This window comes from Excalfactoria chinensis, chromosome Z (assembly GCF_039878825.1).
Source record: "Excalfactoria chinensis isolate bCotChi1 chromosome Z, bCotChi1.hap2, whole genome shotgun sequence".
NCBI lineage: Eukaryota > Metazoa > Chordata > Aves > Galliformes > Phasianidae > Excalfactoria > Excalfactoria chinensis.
Genome location: NC_092857.1, coordinates 52,900,139 through 52,924,373, shown reverse-complemented (window position 1 = coordinate 52,924,373; position 24,235 = coordinate 52,900,139). Strand labels below are relative to the sequence as shown.

The 24,235-nt window shown below is 37.5% G+C and overlaps 1 protein-coding gene across 1 annotated transcript in view; it reads right to left on the bottom strand.

Moving 5' to 3' along the window:
• MSH3 (mutS homolog 3) overlaps positions 1 to 24,235 on the bottom strand; it is a 109,004-nt gene that overhangs the window by 74,229 nt on the left and 10,540 nt on the right. The gene's annotated exons all lie outside the window — the stretch shown is intronic.

Genomic DNA, 24,235 nt, shown 5'->3' with positions numbered 1-24,235 from the left:
ATATTTGAAGTTTTCAAAAGATGGATATACAATTCTTAGCACACTCCTTATTCCAAAACAGAGCAAAAAGAAAACACAAAGCAGTTCAGCTTAAATTCAACTATTTTTTTTTTCCAACATGACATTTATGACTTCCAGACAGCTTTAAATCTGTTTAACACATTTTTGCAAAACTGCTCCTTAGCATTCTGACCACTGTATCATATTTGCAAGGCCATCATTGTTGCATTCATTCTTCAGCTTGCACTACAAAAGTTACCATGTTTCCTTCTTACTACTCCTCTAGGCTGTTAAAGATGTTAAAAATAATAATATAGACCTTTCAACATATTCCTCTCAGCATAACAATATCAACAAATGAGGTAAATGTAGTGTTCCAATGCTTAGTCATTTAAATGAGCTCAGCTCAACAAATCTTCCTTGCTGGTTGCAAGCAACAGAGAACTACACCTGCAGAGGACTCCAGCCAGTTTTGAGACCCATGAGAAATTATTCAAGTTAATTTCCTGTGACCCCTGTTTCCCCCAGCCTACTAATGTAAGTTGGTGGAAAAACCTTTAATTATTACAACATGCATGAGATTACAGTTCAGTACCTGGCCAAAATCTGAGTCAAAGAAAGGTGCATGATTTGTGTTTACAGACACTGCTTTCTGTTACATGGGGTGCTTTTATGAACTGCTAACTGAAGTTAAAATTGGATGCAACAATATCAGCCGAATTTATATAGCTGATAAATAACAGCTGAAAATAAACCATAAGAACAAACAAAAACCTTGCAATTTTTGAACATAATCATACATCAACAGTGCATCCACTGAAGGTGCCAGTAAAAGATGTGTATAAAACAAATTTATTTGAAATGTGAGTATCCAAGCTCTAGTTTCATATTATCATGGGATATAAATTAACTAAGTATTCCTAGCACATTGGAATTATGCCAGTTAGAGGGATGTGTAGGTGTTATAGGAATGAAACAAATCAATATTCTTCTTACAGGGCTTTTCAACTTTCCAAGAAAAAGGGCAGGTTTTCTGCATTACATACTCCCATGAGAAAGGATCAATACATCTCTGAAGATCAATTCTTTAAAAAATTAGAGTTATTTTCCTATAACATTTGTCAAACTAACAGTCTTAGATTTTCCTTAGCACATCCTTGATGATCCCTTGCTTATTTTAAGTGTGTTAGTTTTAGCTGACATCCAATTAAGTTCTCAATCTTTAGATCCACCAGAACTCTCTTTGCTCCATCCCTATTCAAAACATGTAGACATTTTTAAAGCAATTGGATTTCCATGAAAGACAATTAGTCTGTTTCTCAACCTCTCGTAGCAACTGGCTGCTTTCTTCCTTGCATCGTTCACTTGTTCCAGCCTTTGCCAACAATCTGCTTCAATACATCAATTTTACTAAATGAGAAAGTATAATCAGAACAGCACTTCTCAAGAACACCACTTAAGCATTACACTTCCTCGAATGTGCTAGCTAATGTCCAGAGCTTAGCATAGTACAAGCCTCTGAATCAGTTCTGTGAAAAAGCAGATCTTTTCTTTTGACTGTGGATGAGCAGAGACATAAAGAAACTCATAAAACAAGATTTTATTTTTCATTTGTACTTAGTATGGTCTCATAACACTGCCTTTGGAAAAACAACACAAGGCCTGCAAAGATAATCTTTCAGAACTGAAGACAAATCAGGAGGTTTTGGAGAGTAGTTCATTGGATGATTCACACCACCTGCCTGTTTTTAAAGTAAGAGTTAAAATTAAAATCATTATTTTTAATGCAATTATCATTTTCTTTTACTTTATAACCAAACTTCTCCAATTCTATGGCATAAACTTTAGGAAAAATTAGCTTGTCTGACTTTTATTGTAATACTTCTGTTCATCAGCTATATTTAAAGTAAATTGTCCAAGTTAGAACTAGACCTGTGATTTGTAAAGCCCTTCATGTATTTTAGTATTTCTGCTCCAGACACAGGCATCGTGAAACAAACAGCAGACACTTAATCTACCTGAAAGTATGCAAATCATATTCTGGCTAAAGCAAAAAACAAACAAACAACAACAACAACAAACCTCTAGAATTATTCATTTCTACTAAACACATGGAAAAACCTCGATTTTTATGAAAACAAAATTTGCTGCAGAAAGTTTTTGTGTCTGTCCTTCACTTAGCCAAGTGATCACCCACAGGACATTTCTGTGATTACAGACAGAATGATATGTTGATGCTCTGTCTCTCCAGCTACCAATGCCTATTTAAATCAGAAGTCAATTTTCTATCAACTTCTGTAAACATCATTCTTGTCAAACTGCAGCAAATTGCTTTTAAAAATTCATACAGCATTTTATTGATAGCCTTTCCAGTGCTTCTCGGAAGAAACAATCCCTATAGTTCTGCAACACTGATGAGGCTAGTCAGTGAAGAACACTGAACTTTTCAGTGACCTTCTACACTCCTTGCATAAACATTTCTGAAATGAACCTGCTTCAGGATTTCAAATCATCAAGTGAAGTTGTGAAGGCATCTATAACAGCCCCTACCAAACTCACAGGTCTCAAAACTGCACTGGGATCTTTTGCAGAACTATTTGTGCTCACCACGCAAGTTATGGAAGTTGTCTGAAGAGGTGATCCTCAGCCGCTCTTAGGCGTATGGAATCGACACACTGACAGCTAAATTTGTAGCAAGTGGGATTCTAACAAATACACATTAATACACACATGCTTGCATATAAAAGGCAAAAGCATTCTCAATAGAATAGGAGGCACTTCATTATTACTGTGCAATTCAAAATTCAAAACACATGCATAAAGTATGCAAAAACTAAGTTTTTATAAAGAAGGAAAGCCTCCCTACAGAAAAGTAAGAAACTCACCAGACTTTTATCCTATAACTACTACCCCGCCATACCCACTCCACTTAGGGAGCCTCTAAATACTAGGATGTGGACACTCATATGTTCTGTATACCCACACATCACAACTCAAGTTAACAAATGATACTGAATTTTGAAGGACAGATGTTTTTATTATCAATGTTAAGCACAGACTTATAAAGCACAAATAACTGCTACGTAAATTTTCTTATAAATTTTATTCAAACTGTTCTTTGTGCTTCTCATACTCCATTCTGCTAGGAACACCGGTGTGCCACTATATGGAAAATATGCCTACCCCACACAGAAGAGCAAGGTTACCTGACTGCCTTAATCCTTTCAGATATCCAATATTCAGTATAACTTCTTATTAACATGCTGAGCAGAAATGATATTTGCTTTATGTTTCATAGCACTGTTGCCTCTGTTAGGCAATTTGTTTCTAGCTCAGGGGCTCTAGCTTTTAACTTTTCTATGAGAACTGGAGAACAATCATCCTTCCTTTTTTGGTCAGTCTTGGCATGGAGCTCCAGTAGCTTTTCTGGCAACGTCTCAATGACATTTCCAAGCAGCTGTTCTTTTGGCACTGTCTGCATACATTTTTAGAAGCACAGCTTTTTTCTCCTGCCACAGTAAAGCACTTTCCCATATTTGCTCTCAACAACCTTCAGCCACCAGACAGTGTTGCTGCAAGGAGACTGGCAGCACAAAGACCTCCTCTGAGCATCTGTCCATCTCAAACCACTGATGTCAGTAATAACCAAACAACAGTTATTTTGTGCATGTGTCCATATACCACATTCCACTATACATACATACATTTCACCCCGCATTCTGTACAAGCATCCTGTCCCAAAGCCGCGACAATGGGAGGCTCTAAAAAGCCAGTAAGCAAATCTGACACACTTTAATGGATGCATTTGTAAATACAGATATAAAGAGAAAAGTTGGGGAAAATTTCTTGCTTATATTTTTACTATCTATCAAAATATCAACATCTGTCAATATGTGCATCTTGACTTCCTTCTAGTCACCTTAGCAAAATTATAGCTGAGCAGAAACTTCAGCATAACTACAAATCAAATGCAGTTTGCAATCAAATGGACAAAAAAAAAAGATTTTCTTTTAGCTTTTGGAAGTTGGAGACAGGTGCTGTCTGATAGCAGAAAAGCAAAGGTTATTTTGAGTATGCACTGTATGATTCTCTATGCCTTCTATGAAAACAAAATTATGTACTACAGAATAAAATACAAACACAATTAGGGCTCCAGAAGCTACTGCATCAACAGATGGACACAGACAAGCTGCCTCTTCCAGGCTTCTTCCATTTGCCTATCTGATGAATGGGATGAGATGCATTGTGCTTAGTTCCTCAATCTTTTCTTCAAGATTTCAAGAACTACTAGGCAAATATTTCTAAGCACATACAATGCAAGATAAATAAAATCCAGCAAGGAATTATCAAGATCATGAAAATTCCATTTTCTTCAACAGCAGAGTAACAGATTCAGCAGAGAGAGGAGAGACACTGGGACATTAACTTTTTTACATGGATTGATAGCAACAGAACAAGGGGGAATAGCACTAAACTAAAAATGTGGAGATTCAGGTTTAATGTTAGGGAGAAATTCTTTACTCAGAGGGTGGTGATGCCCTGTCAGAGGTTACCCACAGCAGCTGTGAGTGAGTGCCCTGTCCCAAGAGGTGTTCAAGGGCTATGTTGGATGGGGCCCTGTTCTAACCTGATCTTTAGGTTGCCATCTGATTGCCATGGCAGTGGGTTGGAACTGAGTTTAAGGGCTGGTCCCTTCCAGCCTAAGCCCTTCTGTGATTCTGCACGTTTCAGTGAGGTTAGTTAACACTGTTTCACATAGTATTCTCATAGCCTATTTACATAAGCTTGATTTATATGAAAACATTTTTTACTGAGTGGGCACAAAAATGGCTGGAGAAAAGAATACCCAAAAAAGTACCAGGATCTCACCATCAAAATAGAGAAACATATTTTAGAAAGGTCCATGAAGCTTAATGGCACATATGGAAGCATTCAATACTTCAGTTATCACAGGGAAGGAAAAAAAGAAAAAAAAAGACACAAAGGACAGCTGCAAACTATATGAAGCTGATGTGATTGCAAAGAAAGTTAGAAAACCAGACTTCACCTCCAAACTCCAACGTGCTGGAGAAATTACCTATAAAATGTGACCAACACATATAACATGAAAAAACATATGCACAAGTAGAATGTGGAATGAGTGCGCAGAAGCTCTAACTTCTAATGTAGGAGTTCTGCTCATTAAGCATCCAAAGCATATATAGTTTACTTGCACAGTGACAGCACTGAGTGGTTTTTATCCAATGAATATAACTATTTTAAGTCACCTGCAGTGCTTTATGCATTGTTTACAGCAGCCCACTGTGACACAGCTCCATAGATCACTAAGTTCGTCCCTAGAATCACCAGTGACACCGTGGTTCCTTTTTTCAGGACTAAGCCAACCAGTTCAAAAATCCTGTTTTGTATGAACCTCAAATAAACAAAAAATTTCCAGAGCAAAAAAAATAAAATAAGAACACCTCTCTAACACTAACAAATATTCATTCAGACACAACCCACTGTGAAATATGCCTCTCTGAATCAAAGTGCAAGTAAGGACAGAGTGAAGATGTGCATTCAAGCCATTGCCCTGGGTAGCTTGGGGTGACCCCTGTGTCTTCACTCTCTTTTCTAACCACTAGCAAGCCCTCTATAGCATGACATATTTCCCAGCCCTGTTTAACGGATCTGAGACTACTATTTCCGCTCTGAATTTTCTGTTTGAGGGTTGGAACTCTCCAACAGAATTGTCACATTTCTTTTCCAGAAAGACAATTTCATTGTGGTACCTTTCTGTCACAGAACAGTTCAACAAACTTCAGATGCATGCCATCCTGCTCTCCTAGAAACTCTTGGGGAAGCTATGATTGAAAAGAAAAACCACAAAATAAAGATTTTTGCTAGCTTAACCTCATTAAATGCCTTGGAAACAATGAAATGAAAATATGGTAACTGTCAGGACCACAGCAGATAGCTTGGATCACAATTTCTAAGGAACAGTGTGGCAAAAGCTTGCCACCAGTACACTTTGGGAGCACTGGCTATTTTCTCAGGCTCATAACACAGTCTTCTCCCAACACTCCCTGGGGCCAGAAGTGTTACTTCTGTATTTGGTTAGAAACAACATGCATCCCTTAGAGTCCTTTCCTTGCTTTCTGTCCCTTCTGACTCCACCAGCTCTAAGCTTTCCTATTTCCACTGCTCAGCAACATGACTGTGAGTGTCAGCAGTACTACAGCAAGCAAAGCAGAACTGCATGTGCCACCTTAAAGGCTGCAGTCACCAAGGGATGCTCAGAAGTCATGCTCTTCAGCCTCTGCTCAAAGCAGGACCATGACTAACATCAGATCTCTTCACTGAAGTTGCAAGTCCCTGTCACTGGGATAACAAAGGAGATGACAGAAATGAAAAGTGAGGATTAAGAGTACGTGCCAAGTCAGACCAAACTGAATTTTAATATATGACAACAGAGAGGAGACTGTGTTGGATAAACCATAATTACAGCCTGAACTTCCTTGAGTTGCAGAACATGAAAGAGTTGTACAGGAGGATAGCATGATAAAAGCAACACAGCAACACCAAGAACAGAAGAGTTATGCCTTTTAACTGAAACCACCATGAGAAGCTGAGTGCCAAATTTCTCATGGACGTGATACGTGCTAGAAAGATGTAGAGAAACGCTGTTCTTGGAGAAGCACAGCTAAAGTGATGTTTAGGGAAAAGAGATTTAATTTAGAGAAGCAACCCCAGAGGAGTCCCACCCACACAAACACTTGTAAGAAAAACCAGAAATGTAATCCAGGAACTTATATCTATATTTTAATCTCTTTCTTTATATATTTCTCCCAGAAGCCAATTGTGATTACTGCTGAAAGTTCTGATTTTACAAAGATTATACCCTTCTGCAAAACACTGTTAAATCAGCTCAAGTAAAGAAATGTTTAAGATAATTCCATACTTGATAAGAAAATGTATAGCATTTTAATACTAAATAATACTGTTTTCAATTATCCTGTAACACAGTACTAACTGACTTCTCAGGACTACCCAAAAATTGTCAAGCTTTTTCTTTCTTTTGTGTATGTGTGTGTATGATTCTTAGCTTTTTGTTGTTGCTGTTGTTGTTTTTAAGGAACTTGTCAGAAACTGTTCACACCACAAGAAAACAGGAGGCCAAACAAAAACTGAATACTGCATTACTCAGAATATATACTGTATATATTCTGTATCCCAACCCTTCCTTAGATAATTAAAAAGATTTGAAGTGCTTCATATCTTCAGCAATAAATAAAATAACAGGAAGAGAATGGCTACACCAAGAAATTTCTGGACAGGAAGACAGTAAGAAAAGATAATTTAATTACCTTATAACAAAATGAGTTTTGAAACTCTAATACAAATGTTTATGACAAAGTAGGGACTACCACTTTGTCCCAAAGGGTATCATTTCTAATATCCCCCTCACAACCCTACACCTCCTTCACAGTGTTATACACCACTGTGAAGTAGATGTACCACCCTTTGCTTCACAAGGTCACGTGTAAACAGCTCATGCTTGTTATTGACAGGAATACTAAATTCTTCCCTTCTGAACAGCAGAAATTTTTGAGCACAAAGCACTTTCCCTTCTAAGCCTTCTAAAAAGGTTTCTCACCTACCAGATTGTGTGGTGAACTCATAACCACTGTGCTTCTGTCAAACTGCTGCCTACTGCCACTAAAACTCACCATTCTGATATCCTAGGATCAGGCTGATGGAATAAAAATGTTTTGTTCAAAGATCTATCTTCTTAGGGAGCAAAAAGTAATGACCGCATCCAATTTAAACAAAGTCAGTTCAACGTTTAACAAAAGTTTCTCACACACCTTACTAATCTCTCATCTCTTACGCCATGTCTGAGCAAAAATCTCTCAGGCATCCTTAGTTTAACATATTTGAAATATCACTGACCCTCAAACATTCAAAATTATTTGGAACCTACACATGCATAAGGAAAATATCTAGCAGTTTGTCCAAGAAAGGTGACACCAGTTAAATAATCACAAATTACAAGCATATGGCTACAAGACAACATATTTCTGGAAAGATTCTTGAATGCAGTCTAATCCCAAGACTTCTTCACAGGATTAAAGAGAACTTTGGGCTGAATGTTGTAGAACACATCAGCTGTAGAACATCTGCAACAGCGCTAAGGAAAGCTGCTGAAGCACAAACAGTGCCTTTGCTCAAGATACAAACAGAAGCATTTCTATAGCAAAAATCAGAGAACATAAATGGGAATTTGAATGGAAGTCATCATCTGCTTATGAAATACCTTTTCCAAAGATTATATAAGAATTAATGGAGACTATGACAGAGTCCAGCCATGTATCTGTTATAAATCATTTTGAACTAACCACCCACATTTCTGCTACAACTCTACCTGCCAAGAACTGTCAGAAACATAAATCTTGTTCTTTAATCAGCATGAGAACTGTGGTAGAAATATACTAGGAGCACTAAACACGTAACAAAAACCACGCAAAAAAAAGTAAATTTCTTCCGCAAGCAGAAAGGCCATACTCAGATTTTCCCCTCATTACTGTATTGAAACCAGTTAGGTTAACAGTTAGGTTCTGTTCAGTCTCTTACACATCTTCCCGTGCTCTGCAGAAACAGTATACTTGCTGCTCGGGTTTCAACTTTGTACAAGCAAAGTTCAGAATCTTCCATAATAAACAAATACATAGACGCTAATTGCAAAGCAAAAGAGAATTCTTACAAGAAGACAGTCTATCTGTTTTGTTGGGCTGGACTGGTGTATTACACTAAAAGAAACTAGGAGGTCCCTCAGGGACACCCTGAAGCAGGGCGAAGGCCAGGGAGCAGATGGCTGTACTTTCCACGCAGATGTCATCTGGGAATGGAAGAGCTGAAATGCCTCCAGGAAGAATCCATCTATGCCTTGTCTACATTACATAAAGTAGTCATAAAGTAGTATTCTGACCCCTATCTGGAAACCGATCAGTAGTCAAAATTAGCTACATGTAACTAATTGGCACTCTGCTCCATCACTTTTTGTTCACAGCTGGAGAAACCCTGATACCCCAAAGAAACAAGTAGAAACTGGAAATTTGCTTCTTTCAGTTCACTAGAAGTGCAGATCACAGTTCAGACTAGAAACAAGTGCCTAAAATTTCTCACATGCATTCTTCAGCTGTGTCCTGCCAGGAGAGATTTAACTTGTGCATTACCGGGTGACATTTGAGAACATCTTAAGATGTGTATTTCTTTTAAGAAAAAAAAAATAAAAGAGGGGACTGCTGAATTCTCCTGATTCCTTGCAAACACTGTAGAATTACAAGCAAACTAAAAAAAGAAATTAAGTAGAAAAAAAAAAGAAAATAAAATGGAGCCCATGACATCTCACTTGAATTTACATTTGAAAAGAAAGTATACATTACTGCTTCGAAATTAAGCTGACATGTTGTTATACCTGGCACAGGCAGACAACCTACAATCATCCTTGAGCTCATTGGTTTAAACCACCACATTTTCCTAAAGAGTGACAACAAAAAAGAGGAAAATAAACCAAACTGTTTTCAAGATTTACATAATTTAATCCAGATATTTTTGCACAAGATTTGATATTCTAAATTTTTTTTTCTTCATTATTTGCAAAATAAGTATCTGATTTATATCGAGACTTGAAACTTCTGAATAGCTAGTCCTTCATGTATTATCAATCCCTTAAAAAGGTGGAAAATACATTCAGCAAAACTGCAAGACAAAAAAGCACACAAAGAAAACAGTGTGTACACAGCACAAGACTGCGTATCACAGTCATTAAATAGGTCTACAGAAACCAGTAATAAGAACATGGCTAGGCTGTGCTGTGCCAACTGTAATTGAGCTAGCAGAGGTAACTGAATAATATTAAGCACAGTGCTTTGTAACTGCTGGTATTTGCTGATGCTCACTTGGCTATTTCTTTTGTTCTTGTTATTCTTGTTTTTGTTTTTTTGTTGGTTTTTTTTTTTTTTTTCTATGCTAGTTAAGACAGTAAGGGACTTCGGTATGTGTTATGTGCAAAGAGAAAAGAAGCAAACATACCAGGATAAAGTAATTTTAGTACAACAAAATCAAATCATTCTTGTGGCAGTGAAGACCAACTTATATTGGGCCACACTGGGCCAAGTATGATGAGATAAAGAGAAATGATTATTTCACTCTATTTTTTTTTTATTTGTAAAACCTATCTGGACTCATGGGTCCAGTTTGGACCTGCAGAACATGGCACACATCAATAAACTGATGAGATACTAAGGGGCAGCTCTAACGTGATTAGTGAGCTAATCAAATGATGATTGACTAAATAAACTGGGTTTACTTGATATGGAGAAAAATAAGATGGCAACTTCTAACTAAAAGGCATATAAAAAATCCTGGAACTGACACCTGTCAGAGGCACACAACAAAAGGACAAAACCAGACAGCCACAAGCTGCACCTCATTCAAAATTCTGCTTGGACTTGAGAAAAAAAACCAAAAAACTGGCATGAAACCAATTAAGCAAGGTAAAAGGTGGTAAAGACAGCCTGGGGACTCCTCTGTTCCTGAGGATTTTCCAAGCCGGGCAAAACTATGTGCAACCTGATCTAACACTGCCTTGAGCACAAGCTTAAGCAAAATTACCTCCAGAAATCCCATCCAAGCCACTTTTTCCCCAGGATTCAAAGAAATAAATGATTCAACCGAACTATGAAAGCTATTAAACACAATATAAACCAGACACAGCTTACCTCCATATATTAGAACAAGGACACGGGCTGACCAAGCAGCCTTTCTTGCTTTACACCATCTACCAAGCTGTTTCCTCTGTGCTGTAGGAAAGATAAGCTCAGAAATGGAGCAAAGGCTGGAATAATTATGGTTCTAGAGTTGGACTGTGACTACACTGTGATCTTACATCGCATCTACTTGTACAAATTCCCCTCACATATCCCAGAGACACAAAATTCTGAGCAGCAGATGCTCTTTGGAAAAAAGACTCATTTTCCATGCAGGAATTCTCTTTAAAGAGTATCTTGACTTAGTGAACTTTAGTTAGCCAGTAACTAGGTGAGGAGGAGATATTCATTCCCATTTTCTCTTGGTAAACGTCATATGGAACAGGACAGAACATTCTATTTAAGCTGATTATTTAGCCATATTTTTCTACTGAGAGCATGGCACAAAGTCTATTATATTTTGATTTCTGGTATGCATAGCTTGCTATTCACGTTTCATTTTCCTCTCACGCCTCTGACAGCATCACTTGAACTGACTCCAACTGAAAGGATATGATAGATTATGTAACTATTTAGACTGCCACATTTTTCTCTCCCCCCCCCCCCCCTCCTTTTTTTTGGAATATCTATCAATGTTTGGAATATCTAACTTGTTCAAGCTCCATCTAACTGTACAGAAATAAAAACATTATGCTGTAACAAGATCATTTCAACATTTGTAACTGCAGATGTAATTACAGATCATAAATAAAATATTCAGCATCTCCATTCCAAAATCAAACCCAGAGTATTTTGAAGAAGCTTCAATAATCAAACTGTACGTTAGTACAAATGTTGCCATTGTAGATGGTCTAAACCTTGTAAGCCTTATCTTCTTTTCAAGAAAAGATCCACCTGTATGCTTCTACAGCACTTGTAGCAATCAGATCACAAAAAGAAAACTAGAGTAAGGAATGGGTCCATGAGGCCCTTTGCGTACTCAGAATAAACTCTGTGAGCTTAAAACACATTCAACCCATGCAGTAAATACCTGTATGTTTTTGGATGTTAACATATGACAGTCACAGAATCATAGAATGGCCTGGGTTGAAAAGGACCACAATGATCATCTGGTTTCAACCCCCCTGCGAAATGCAGGGTCACCCACCACCAGATCAGGCTGCCCAAAGCCACACTGAGTCTGGCCTTGAATGCCTCTAGGGGTGGGGCATCCACAACCTCCTTGGGCAACCTGTTCCAGAGCATCACCACCCTCTGGGTGAACAACTCCCTCCTAATATCTAACCTACACCTCCCCTGTCTCAGTTTAAAACCATTTCCCCATGTCCTATCACTACCCACCCTCATAAACAGCTGTTGCCCCTCCTGTTTATATGCCCCCTTCAATTACTGGAAGGCCAAAATGAGATCTTCCCAGAGCCTTCGCTTTTCCAAACTAAACAAGCCCAGTTCCCTCAACCTCTCCTCATAAGAAAGGTGCTCCAGCCCTCTGATCAGTTTGATAAGATAGGACTTTTCTTCAGCACATGCCTGTTTACCATTCCATCCAAACACAAAACCAAAACTTCAGAAACACACTGCTGCCACAGTATTTCTAGTACATAATAAGGAAAACCCATCCACATAGAATCACAGAATCAGAGGATTGCTCAGGTTAGACAAGATCTTCAAGATCATCAAGTCCAACCACAACCTAACCGTAGTGCCCTAACACTAACAAGCCTCCACTAAATCATGTCCCTGAGCACCACATCCAAACTGATTTTAAACACATTCAGGGATGGTGATTCAACCACCTCCCCGGTAGCCTATTCCAGTGCTTAACAGCCCTTTCTACAAAGAAGTACCTCCCTGATATCCAGCCTAAACCTCCCCTGGTGCAACTTGAGGCCATTTCCCCTTGTCCTGTCACCTGTCACCAGTGAGAAGAGACCAACTCCAGCATGTGAAGAGGGCAATAAGGTCTCCCCTCAGCCTTCCCCAGACTAAACATCCCCAGTTCCTCCAGTCACTCCTCACAGGGCATATTCTCCAAGCTCTTTAGCAGCCTTGTTGCCCCTCTTTGGACCTGCTCAAGCACCTCAATGTCCTTTCTGTACTGAGGTACCCAAAACTGAACACAGTACTCAAGGTGAGGCCTCACCAGTGTCAAGTACAGGGGTAGGATGACTTCCCTAGTCCTGCTCATCACACCATTCCTGATACAAGGCAGGATGCCATTGGCCTTCTTGGCCACCTGGACATACTGCTGGCTCATATTCAGCCGACTGTCGGTCATTACAACAAGGTCCCTTCCTGTCAGGCAGCTTTCCAGCCACTGCTCCTTTAGTCATGCAGTACTCCCCTCTTGGATCAAAGTACTCTGGTGCACTACCTATGCACATCCTGTTTTAAAAGTGACTTCTGTGTCAATTAACAACAGCCTGCTTCCATAAAAAGCAGTGCATGTCCATAGGTACTGGTCACCCAGCATGCATTCAACTAAGATATCATTTAAACCTCCCAGTGTCAGAAGAATTTGGCTTATGGAATTCCTCATCTGCTCAGCTTCTCATTTCAGAAAAAGAGCTTTACATGTTTTGTAACATTCTTAATAGAGGCTGCTGGACAGAAAACACGAAACAGCTCACAGAACAGCTGGCCAGTCAATTACACTTTCAATTAATGTTTCCTTTGATAAGCTGATAGAGATTTAAGAATCCATTAAATGTGATGAAATGAACTTGTTAATTTTTCAACAAATTATTTCAGGCTTTCCTGTGAGATGTGCAAAGATGCTTAAACACAATGACATTCCTAATACAGTAAATATGAAGAGCGTTAATAATTATGCCCTCTATACACAAATTTTCATCTCACTGCCATATTCCTCTAATTAGGAGTGGCACATTTTAACCATGAATGGGTACCTACCTTGACTTCGTATTCTATGAAAAGTTAACACAAATAAAAAAGCAAGGAAATCATTTTTCCCCATGGTTTTCTTTAGTTTGTAACATACAGATGCTTGTATACCACCTACCTTCCAAGCTAGGATTTATGATAAAGGAGCCAACAGCGACAACACAAGTTAAACTATTTTACACATAGAAAATATATTTGAAGAAAACAGATGAAGGTAGCATAATTTTAATGGTAGAGTTTAAAAGGAAAAATGAAAAAGAAGACCAGAATTTGAAACAGAGACTGAATTTATCTCATGTTAACACTTTGGAAGCCTCACTTTAAGAGAATGTTCTCTCTGGCAACTGTTCAGTCCAAAATGTGATTTCCATTACCATATGACTGCATACCATCTCTGTAAAACTGAACTGAAAATAGAAGTGACAGAATTTTGGTTTGTTTCCTAATATATATATATATTATATATATATATATTCTACTAGTAACTAATGTAAAATCTAATAAATGAGAGTCAATAATTCAAGACATGATTTAGGGAAAGTGAAGAATAAAATTCATGCTCCTACCTAAGTGTTAAATGTTTACAATACTAGAAACAGAGGAAGAAAATACAAAATGAAACCGTTCATATTTGTCAGAAAAAGCATTTTAGCACACAACTGCAAAAAATCAGGAGACACATCATTCAGATCCTGTATTATAAAACACCAAAAGTCATTGGCACTGTACGTTGAAATCTGTGTATAAAGAACAGTCCTAACACAGAGGAATTCCCTTCACCAAACATAGTATTAAGGTGGTAGTCTACATTCACAGAAAATTATGATATACAGGCATCTGAAAATATATCCCTCTTAATAAAAATCTATGATTGTGCTTCAAGATGTATACTTTTTTTTTTTAAAAAGGATAAAAATTTGGAGAGGTATACAATTACAAAGAGCGACTTTTCTTTTAATTCATCATATTACAGTTCCGATTTAGACCACATCAACTGCTCCAGTCAGTCTGGTGTCATCTGCAAAACTGCTGAGTGTACCAGACCCACAACAAGCCCCTGCAGGTCACCCCTCATCACTTATCCCCACCTGGATACTGAGATTTCAAGTACCCCTTTTTGAATGAACCCATTCAGCCAAAATCTTATCAACTGGACAGTCTATCCCCCATGTCTCTCCAATTTAGAGGCAAGAATGTTGTGTGGGACCATATCAAAGCCTTTGTATGCAACACATTGCTTTTTGATTAATGACATTTGCCAGTATGCTAATTATACAACACAGGTTGAATAAACTGCCATACAAATTTCAATTCACTTTTGTAGCATCAGAAAGCTCCATGACATATATGTATTAGTTTTGCTTAAGTTCATCTTTTCTTTTAAACCATTTGAAAAGTAGCTAAAGTAGCATCAAGAGTCAAACATAACTCACTGTTAACAGGTAGCCCTTTATTTGCATAGAGAAGACTTCTAAAAATGACATATGCACCTTGACCAAGTAGCAACAGGATCCTTCTCTTACTGTGGAGCATGACGTGCCTTGAAATAACTCTGACACACACTGCCCCTGAATCTACAATACGAACAGGGTAGAACCATTCTGCAAATTATAACACTATGATAATTAGAAACGTAATGATTAGTCACACTCATCTGCTTCTCAGTGGCCCATATCACAGGTGCCCCTGCTGCCTCTGCTGAGGCTCTAGTCAGGTATTGAATGGATGGATGTAGTCATGAAAGAGAGTTAATTATCCTTTCATGTCAGAGCTGAGGGTGTTTGACTCATTGCTGTCCTTACTTACGCTTTTTATAGCACTTCTGTCTTCAAAATGATCTATTGTACTTCAAAGGCTCTTTTCTGCATATCTTCCATATTATCACCAAAGTTTCCTCTTTAAATTCAGTATCCAGCTGATGGTTCATACGAAATGTCAGGTTCAAACAGAATGTAGGTTAAGATTCCTGTTTTATCTGAATGACTGGACATTAGTAAGTGCGGCATTTTATCAATGTAATTGAAATCCTACATTATACAAGACAGCATAAACCCAGGTATCTTAACGAACAGCTGTAACCTTAGCATTACATTTTCCTTTTCATTTGATAGAGTTGGTAGCTTCCACTCCTTTGTGATCCAAGGTTCACAAAAATTGCATTATAATTTTGAGTTAAAAGCTACAAACTATTTGAAAACATGCACTCCAAAAAATAAGTTAACGCAATCTCACCCTGGCTGCATTTGATTATGTCAGTTATGAAAGCATTTCTTTGCTTAGGAAACCCAAAGGCATTAGTATTCAAATTCTCATGTCAAAGTGAGACTGTGGTCTGATACTGGCTGTGTCTGAGCCCTGGGCAACATTTTATTTTTCACAACCAGATTAGATAACTAAATACGCACCACTATATACTTTATTTTCAGCACTTTCCTCCTGTTTTCAACATCTTGTTACCTCCATACACAAGTCAGTGAGCACTTAACTCTTCAGTAGATGAGATAGACTCATTTCCCAGAGCTTCTGCTCCTCAAACCCGTGAGAGTAATCTAGCAGAAAGGAGCAACATTCCTGGATTCTCTGTATTAAAGAAAAGACATGAGTTCTCTGTACTACATTCAGTTCCCACTCTTCAAATTCCAAGGCTTGCCTGAACAAAGAGAGTTATTAGGTCAATCTGACCATAAAATACTCAAAAGGCATTTTCTAGATTGACTGACAAGTTTCATCAATCAAATGTAAATGCAAGCACTGATCATTTTCCTCAAAATGCTGCTGTGTGCACAACTAGACTGCATGAGCTTTGGTGGAGATGCTAAACTTAATCAATTAAAAATATTTAAAACTTGTCCAGGAAAACAGACGTTCCTTCAGACTGAGAGAAGACAAAAGCAAAGCCAGTCATCATTTTACAGTTTTCCTTAGTTTCAGATTTTTTTAAGCACTCTGTAAACTGGGTACTTTTCTTGTTACAGCTACAAATTCATTATGAAGCAGAGACATTTTTACAGGCAAGGAGTTTACAAAACCCTTCACAGCACATCCGCATATACATAGCAAAACAAGTATATTACATGTGTATACTATTTTGTATATGTACTCTAAATAAAAATTCTTTAATGAAGTTCCTGAGACAAATGAAGCATTTTTTCATCAAGGACATGAGGAACAACAAGCATGCTGTGTTTGTAATATATGTAGAATGTTTTTAATCAGGAGGCTTAGATTCTCCACTTACAGATGCAAATCCATGTGCAATCTTTTCAGAGAATTAAAACAGTTTAACACATCAATTAATACTGTAAGTAAGGATTTTTGACAGCTATGCTACTGATTACATGTTCCTCATAAATTAAAGGCTTTTTTCAGTCTCTTCCTACTTGTCCTCTCTTCAGCAGTATACCAGGAAATCTTTCATAGCAAATGCAACACTGCCCTGTGAATATCACCTTGATCCTCTCAATATTCTCCTGAACCCTCCACAAGTCCTGATAAAAAGAGTTCGGTAGAAAGTGAAATACATAGCCCAAAAGCAGTAAAACCTTTAGTGAGGCCGTTTAAAGTACAAAGTCTTAAGATCTCTGTCAGCCTTGACTTTGCATAACGGTAGGTACAGCAAAACACAATGTACTGCTTGGCACTGTCAAGGAGTACATGAAATACACCTAGAGTTGGGAAAAAAGGCAGTCTAGAGACAGCAAACAAAACGGCAGAGACATGAAGAGGTGGCAAAGACTCACTAAAGCAAGTAACATAGGCATAAAGGGCTGGCAGGAAGGGATGGAGAGGCAGATGGTTATCTTTCATCTGAGAATTAGAAGCACAGTATAAACAAAGAAGAAGAATGTAGTTCAAGGATCCAAGCCTTCATGGCTTTTGTCTCTTCCATAACTCAGGATGGGTGGGTTGATGGACGCATTAAGAGGAAATTAATCTTATCTCTCTAGAATCACTGTTATTTGTATGCCAAACATGCAGAGTGTCTCAATCATTTTTCCTCCTACCCTACTACCCTCACTTACATTGCTACATTGATTTCATCAAAATGGCTGACTTTCTAACCCTTAGCACTAACAATGATGGCAGGAGATAAGGGAAGGAGATGTAAAATCTGAGAAAATAACCTATCCAAACTGTCCATGATGTCACTGCTTCACAACCGAAGATTTATGTTCCAAATGAATGTCAAAGAAGAATAAATTACAGCAGAGAAGGTGCTATTTTGAAAATGCTAACAAAAATACCACGCCTACATAGTCTGCTAAAAACAACAACAACAAATAAAGTATGATAGTTTAAGAGCTTACAAATTTAAATTTAATTTAATTTAAATGTGTGCAGTATAGCTGCTGGTTACTACAGCATCTTCGGTGACATCTGGAACAAGTGAAAATGAGCAACTCACGTCCTGGTTATGAGTTCGCACTTTTTATATATATGTGAATCTTCATCATATGTTAGCTCCTCCGCAGTGCACAAAACTGTAAATATGTGCTCAGCTTTGCAGAAGTCCAGCTAGATAAATGCCTGATGAAAATTAATTTCAAATTTAAAACACAGAACAGGCCCACTGAAAGTTACCATGGAACTGTCAGCATGTGGGATAGCCTATGGTATGGACTTAATAACAGCAAAGTACTCAAGTAATTGTATCCACATGAAGGGATTCACTTTCATTTTAAACATAATTAGCAGTTGTGCCTGGGTTTGGATATTTCTAAGAAGAAAAAAATCCTAAAATTTTGTTCTTGTCCAGTTTCTATACTCCACAGTATCTGGACAATTAGAGTTGCTGGGACATTCAACACTTTTGCAAGTCATTTACACCTGTACTTTAATAAAGGTGACACAGCTTCAGCAGAGTGCAAGAATGTGTGAATTCCCTTCTCTCATCTCAGTGCAGTTATGCAGTCTCTATACTGAATACAACTGTGCAACTCCCATACTACACATTCCTGCCAGATATAACCACTGGCTCTATTACGAAAAATCTCTGATATGTGTAACATCTCCGCTACCTAATCAGCAAAGCAGATTAACATCAGTAAATGTTCACTTCTTCAAATCATACTTGCATAATTTGAAAATCTGGAAATTAAATTACTAGTATGAATCGCATAGCAGTAATAATGCCACGTCAGTATCTTGAATCAGAGCAGGGACCTCTAATGTGAAATTCAAAACTTTCAAAAATAAATGCAAACTTGTCCCTTCAAATTGGGATTCTCAGTCTTGGTAATTTATTACTATAATCCACCAAGGCAACTAACATACTATAATTATTTTTCTTACAGATATCTGGGGAAAATTTGTTGCTGTAAATTGGTTGCTACACCCCCTCTTCTCCAAATAATAGTATCAGCAGCACCTCAGCATCGAGGTGCCACCTCCGGAAAGACTGAGATGCAGAGCTCCAGACTCCCCATCTGGATTTGTAATTACAAGCTTCAGCATTCTTCTCTGGCAGAGAAACGTCCATAGCTGATGTAAGAAATCAGCAGTCAATAATATAAATACATATTGAGATAAACAAACAAGTTAACAACATAAAAACCCAAGAGGACAAAATGGTAAAATGGTAGAATTACTTTTATGTCACTTTCTTGTACAGTTTCTGCTTTCTCCTATAATAACAAAGCAAATATGTGCCAAGACATGAAACAAGAACACTTTGGTTTTCCTGTTCCTTTCAATATAATGTTTTTTCATAATTAAAAAGTTAACGTTTGACTGTTGGAATCTGGACAACCATCAAGATCAATTTAATCATTTTTCATTTAACAATTTCTGTCTCAACTTCTGGGAAGAAAGGAAACCAAAATACAGAACAAACAACTAAACCACAAATATGACCAATCAGTGCAAGAATACCACAAAGAAAACTCCTGAATGCAACACTTTTTTTTCACGTAGTTTGCAATCTTGTGAAAAACAATGCACCTCCAAACCAGTTAAGAATGACTGGGGAGACTTACCAGGGCACAAAGCTTCTCTTTTGCCTGGAGGAATTTACATGAACAGGTTGGCTAGGCAAGGCATTCAAAGGACAGCTGTTACTCTTAATTTTTTTTATCTAATATCACCCACATGGAGAAAATGCCTCTATGAACATTTGCACTGTGTTCTGACATAATGCTTTGCAGCTTCCTTACCACACTTTTCTAACAACAAATCCACACATAACAGAACAGTAATTGAACCCAAAGGGTGCTATATGCCTGCATTGTGTCTTAAATCTGTGAAAGGCAGTAAGGAAGGCAGTGGAGAAGTTGTTTTTACACAGATGACATTTGTCAAAACAGATTTACACCTTACAGTGGCAATGTCACAGAATACAAGAATGAACTATGATACTGAGAACAGCATCTGTTTTATGATTGCAACAAGATCAAATAGAAAAGCATCATCCAACAATGATTTGGTAATACTTCTTTTTTTCTGGTGCACTCAAGCCAAGTAAGCTATGACATGACCAATATTCTTCAAACAGCTCTCTGTACAGTTGAGTTGCCCAGAACATGAATTGGATTATTAGCAGTGCAAAAAGCCTCTTTAATCCATAAACATCTGTTCAATGATGCGTTTGTTGTTTTTTTTTATTATTTTATTTAAAGAAAATAACTCACATGCTGTTTTCATACTTCACTTGCTTTTTTTTTTCTCCTGCTGTGCATCCCACTGCTTGTACCATCCATTTATACAAAGCGTTCTCAAGATATTTGTCACAACTTGCCCTTCACTTAAAAATCCATGAGAATATTAAAAACTATACAAACCATGAGACTACTAGTTACCAGATAACCCACTCTTCAGTTACTTTTTGCTGTTTAGTAATTTCATTTGCAAAACTATTTTTTCTTGTTGTAATCATTTAGTGTCTTGGTTTTGCCTTTACAAGCCTCCTCCCCCTCCTTGTTCCCTTACAAACCTCATAATCTAAGCCACATAAATATATGCACATCTACATTCTTTAAAAAAAAATCTTCAGTATTAACTCTATTAAAGCATCTTCTGATCTCAGCAATCGTTAGCCACATATAAAGATATGCAAAACTAAGTGCACTGTAAATTAATTTCCAAGGCTTCACTGAGCTAACAGCAGCTGAGTTTCCACCTGTTTGCAGGTGACAAACTCATAACTATCTATAAGATTAATTCATAATGAGCAGCACTACAGACCAATGGATATAATTAAATTTGCCACAGCTTGCTCCTATACCCTTTACAAATTAATTTAAAAGATTATTGTAGTTTGCATTTTCGGGAAGCCCGAGTATTTTGTTCTATTCTATTACGGCACCAAATACATTGAAACAAAAAGACAAAAGACATCTCTTATTTCTGGGTGCCCTGCTCTGGATGTCCCAGCTAGAGCAGGACCAGGGACAGATGGATTCAGATGTCCCTGCCAACCTCAGCCATCCATCTCTGACCACAACTGACACAAAGGTAAAGGCAGAGAACAGTGCCAAATCAGACGGGTATTCAGCACTTTAATGACTCAGTGTAAGCAGACAGATCTTGAAACAATGCTTAAGAAGATACTTAAATACAAAGCCTGCTTTGCATGTAATGCTGGAAGATGAACTACTTGAGGGATTCAGTCCAGGGGTAATTTGACTGTATCTGTCACAGGGTCAGTTAAGAATGGATTTGAAAAGGCAATTCCATGGAGCAATATCCAGGCCAAAAGCAATGCTGAAGTACTGAAGCATAAACAGAAACCTGAATGCCACAGTCAGGAGTTAATAAGTCTTAGCTATTGTACAGAGCAGCAATTAGCAGCACCAGTTTCAGCACAAGTAAAGCAGCACTGATGCCAAAACGGCCTCCCACATTGCACGCTCGAGCTAGTAGGAAGAAGACAAGGTCTGCAAGGAGAATAAAGCGAGAAATCTGCAGACACAGATGAGGTTATTTACCATGTTATCCCAATTTTAGATTGTCAGCCAGACATCTAACACAGCATGTTAAAAAGCAAACAGATAAACAGACTTGGTTGGAATGGTGCTTTGAAGATGAGAGGGTGCAACACTTGTCGAAGAATGTCACAGAATAATGCACTGAACACCATTTGCATAAAAAGGGCAAACTGGAAAGAAATATGAAGAGAAGCCCTGGGACATCTTAAGACTTGCAGGACCAGAGCACCACACTTTTCAATGAAAGAAAAAATGGATACACGACAAGAACAAGCGAAAGGGGAAGGAATTGTGTAGGAGAATGGATATTGACCCTTGACTAGGAAGAGCACAGTGCATATGCATGTTTTGGCAAGGAATAATCTTCTTAGTTTTCTAGGGAAAAAAGAAAAAAAAAAAAAAAAAAAGGAAACTAAAAGTGTTAAAAGATTTTCCTTGAACCCAGCCAGCACTTGCAACAGATGTTAGTAAGGGTTCGGGAACAGAACAGTACCTGCCAGAACAGTTTGTTCTGAACCATTTTCCATAAGCTACTTTTAACCTAAGGTTTGCTTTTGAACCAAGGCTTGCCACCAGGACTGACCTCAGGTTCAATGTCCTTGAATAGCAATTTCTAGTGATTAGTTTTTATGGACAGTGTCTGTCATAACATTGGCAATAGGGCCATTTCATTTACCACCTGAAACTGCAGCACACTGGAATAAAATGAACATGGAACCACATCACACATTTCAAAACATTTGCTTCCACAAGTTTTAAATTACCAAGGGGGAAAATTTACCCAGAAGACGCAAATTAAACAACTTTTTAAAGCTTACTCATGTTGGTAAACTAACACTAAAGTTTAAACCAAAAAATTAAGCAAAATCTTTTACACAGAGTCTAGCTTCATTCAAACCTACAGATCTTAATACAGAGGTTTTTTTCCCCTCCAAGAATGCATTTCAGCTAAATTGTCTTTGCACCAACTGAATTAAAGCTTCACTGGTTGAACAAATCATGCAAGTATCTGAGTTACCTCATTTTGGTTGTAACATTTAACATTTCTTACTTTGTGTTCATTATATTAACATCTGTGCCTGTGATTGTTCCAACCAGAACCACTTTCCTGGTACTTCAGACGTTAAATAACTGACTATAAAATTCTTCCCATTGCAAGACCCTGTTTTCAGCCATATATAATATGTGGAAAATCATATATGCAATGATTTACAGGATTAGTAAATTTACTGTGCTATCACTGTACCTTAGAGTATCACAGCATATTGTTATCACTGTACTCCATAAAACTTTGAAAGCAAAGAAAGAGGCCACTTTTTTTTGTTAGGACTTCAATTTCTGACTAAAAATTCTTTACAGCTGCTCTTATATGAATGAGCAGAAATGAATTCTACTATAATGAAGCACTCTTTAGTCATAAGTAGTATTTCTTGGTGATTATCAACCAGATAAGGACAGTAAAATATTTTTTGTAAGTTATTTAGACATGTATTCTGTTAAAAACAAATTTAGAACAATACCCTGATCCTCAGGTGTCTTACTGTCCTGTACACTATGCCAAAATAGAAGCACTAGTAAAAAGTGCAAATGATTTAGATGAGTCTAGACATAGCTGTGGTGACAGTCAAAAGAGACGAAAGTGGGAAGCGCAGCATTACATATAAAAGAAATACACACATTTTGTATGTCCAATTTTTGTAGACTGACAGCAGAGATATAAGTATATATGTTACTATATATTTGTCACATTTGCTCTTTATTTATTTTAAATCAAAGAAATAGAAAAATATAGAAAGCAAGATTCTTCCAAGCCTTTCAGTTCTACCAACTGATCATGTCCACTGTCATAAAGATGCAGTACATTATCTTGACTAAATGTTTATGATGCCTTTTTCAAATATCTTTTAGAACAGAGACCCAGCCCACATCACCTGGATCTAATATGCAGTATCCAAAAACAAACTGTCCCCCAAGTCACTCAGACAGCTACTGGTATAACTCTTACAAGGCATCTGCATACAGTCAGAGAGAAAGACTTTTCTCCTACTTGTTCTTGACCACTTCATGCTGTATATTTCCCAGGACAATTTTTCTTTCCTATTTGTACCTTGTTTTTATAAATTCCCCAGTTTTCCGTGGTATTATAAAAATACAAAGACAAGATGAACCTTGATGAAATACAAGATCGCAGTTCCCATGGTTTTAGTCAGAAAGATCTTCTAAAAAATTTAATCCATTACATCTCTCCCAGCTAACAGATATGAGTTATCAGGAAAGAAATGCAGACAAAGAGCGAAATTACAAAGTAAAACACAACCAAATTTAATATTTTAGATCATCCATTACATATGAGGGAAAAAAAAACATACAACTTGTAAAATAGCAATTTTATAGAAAGGAGAATATTACCACTTAAATTATTGTTAAATACTTCAGGGCCCTCTAGTGGTTAAATCTATGTTATGAGAAAGTACCAGAACGATTGTTGGGAAGTGAGGCTACCAAAGCATAATGAAGGAATGTTTGATTTTTCCTACTTTCATCTATTCAAAGACATTTAGACCAGAGAGACACTCTCTAAATTTCTGGGGGTAGTTACTATTAAGGGGAAAAAAATATAAACTAAGATCTGCTCACAAAATCTACTACTGGGAGATG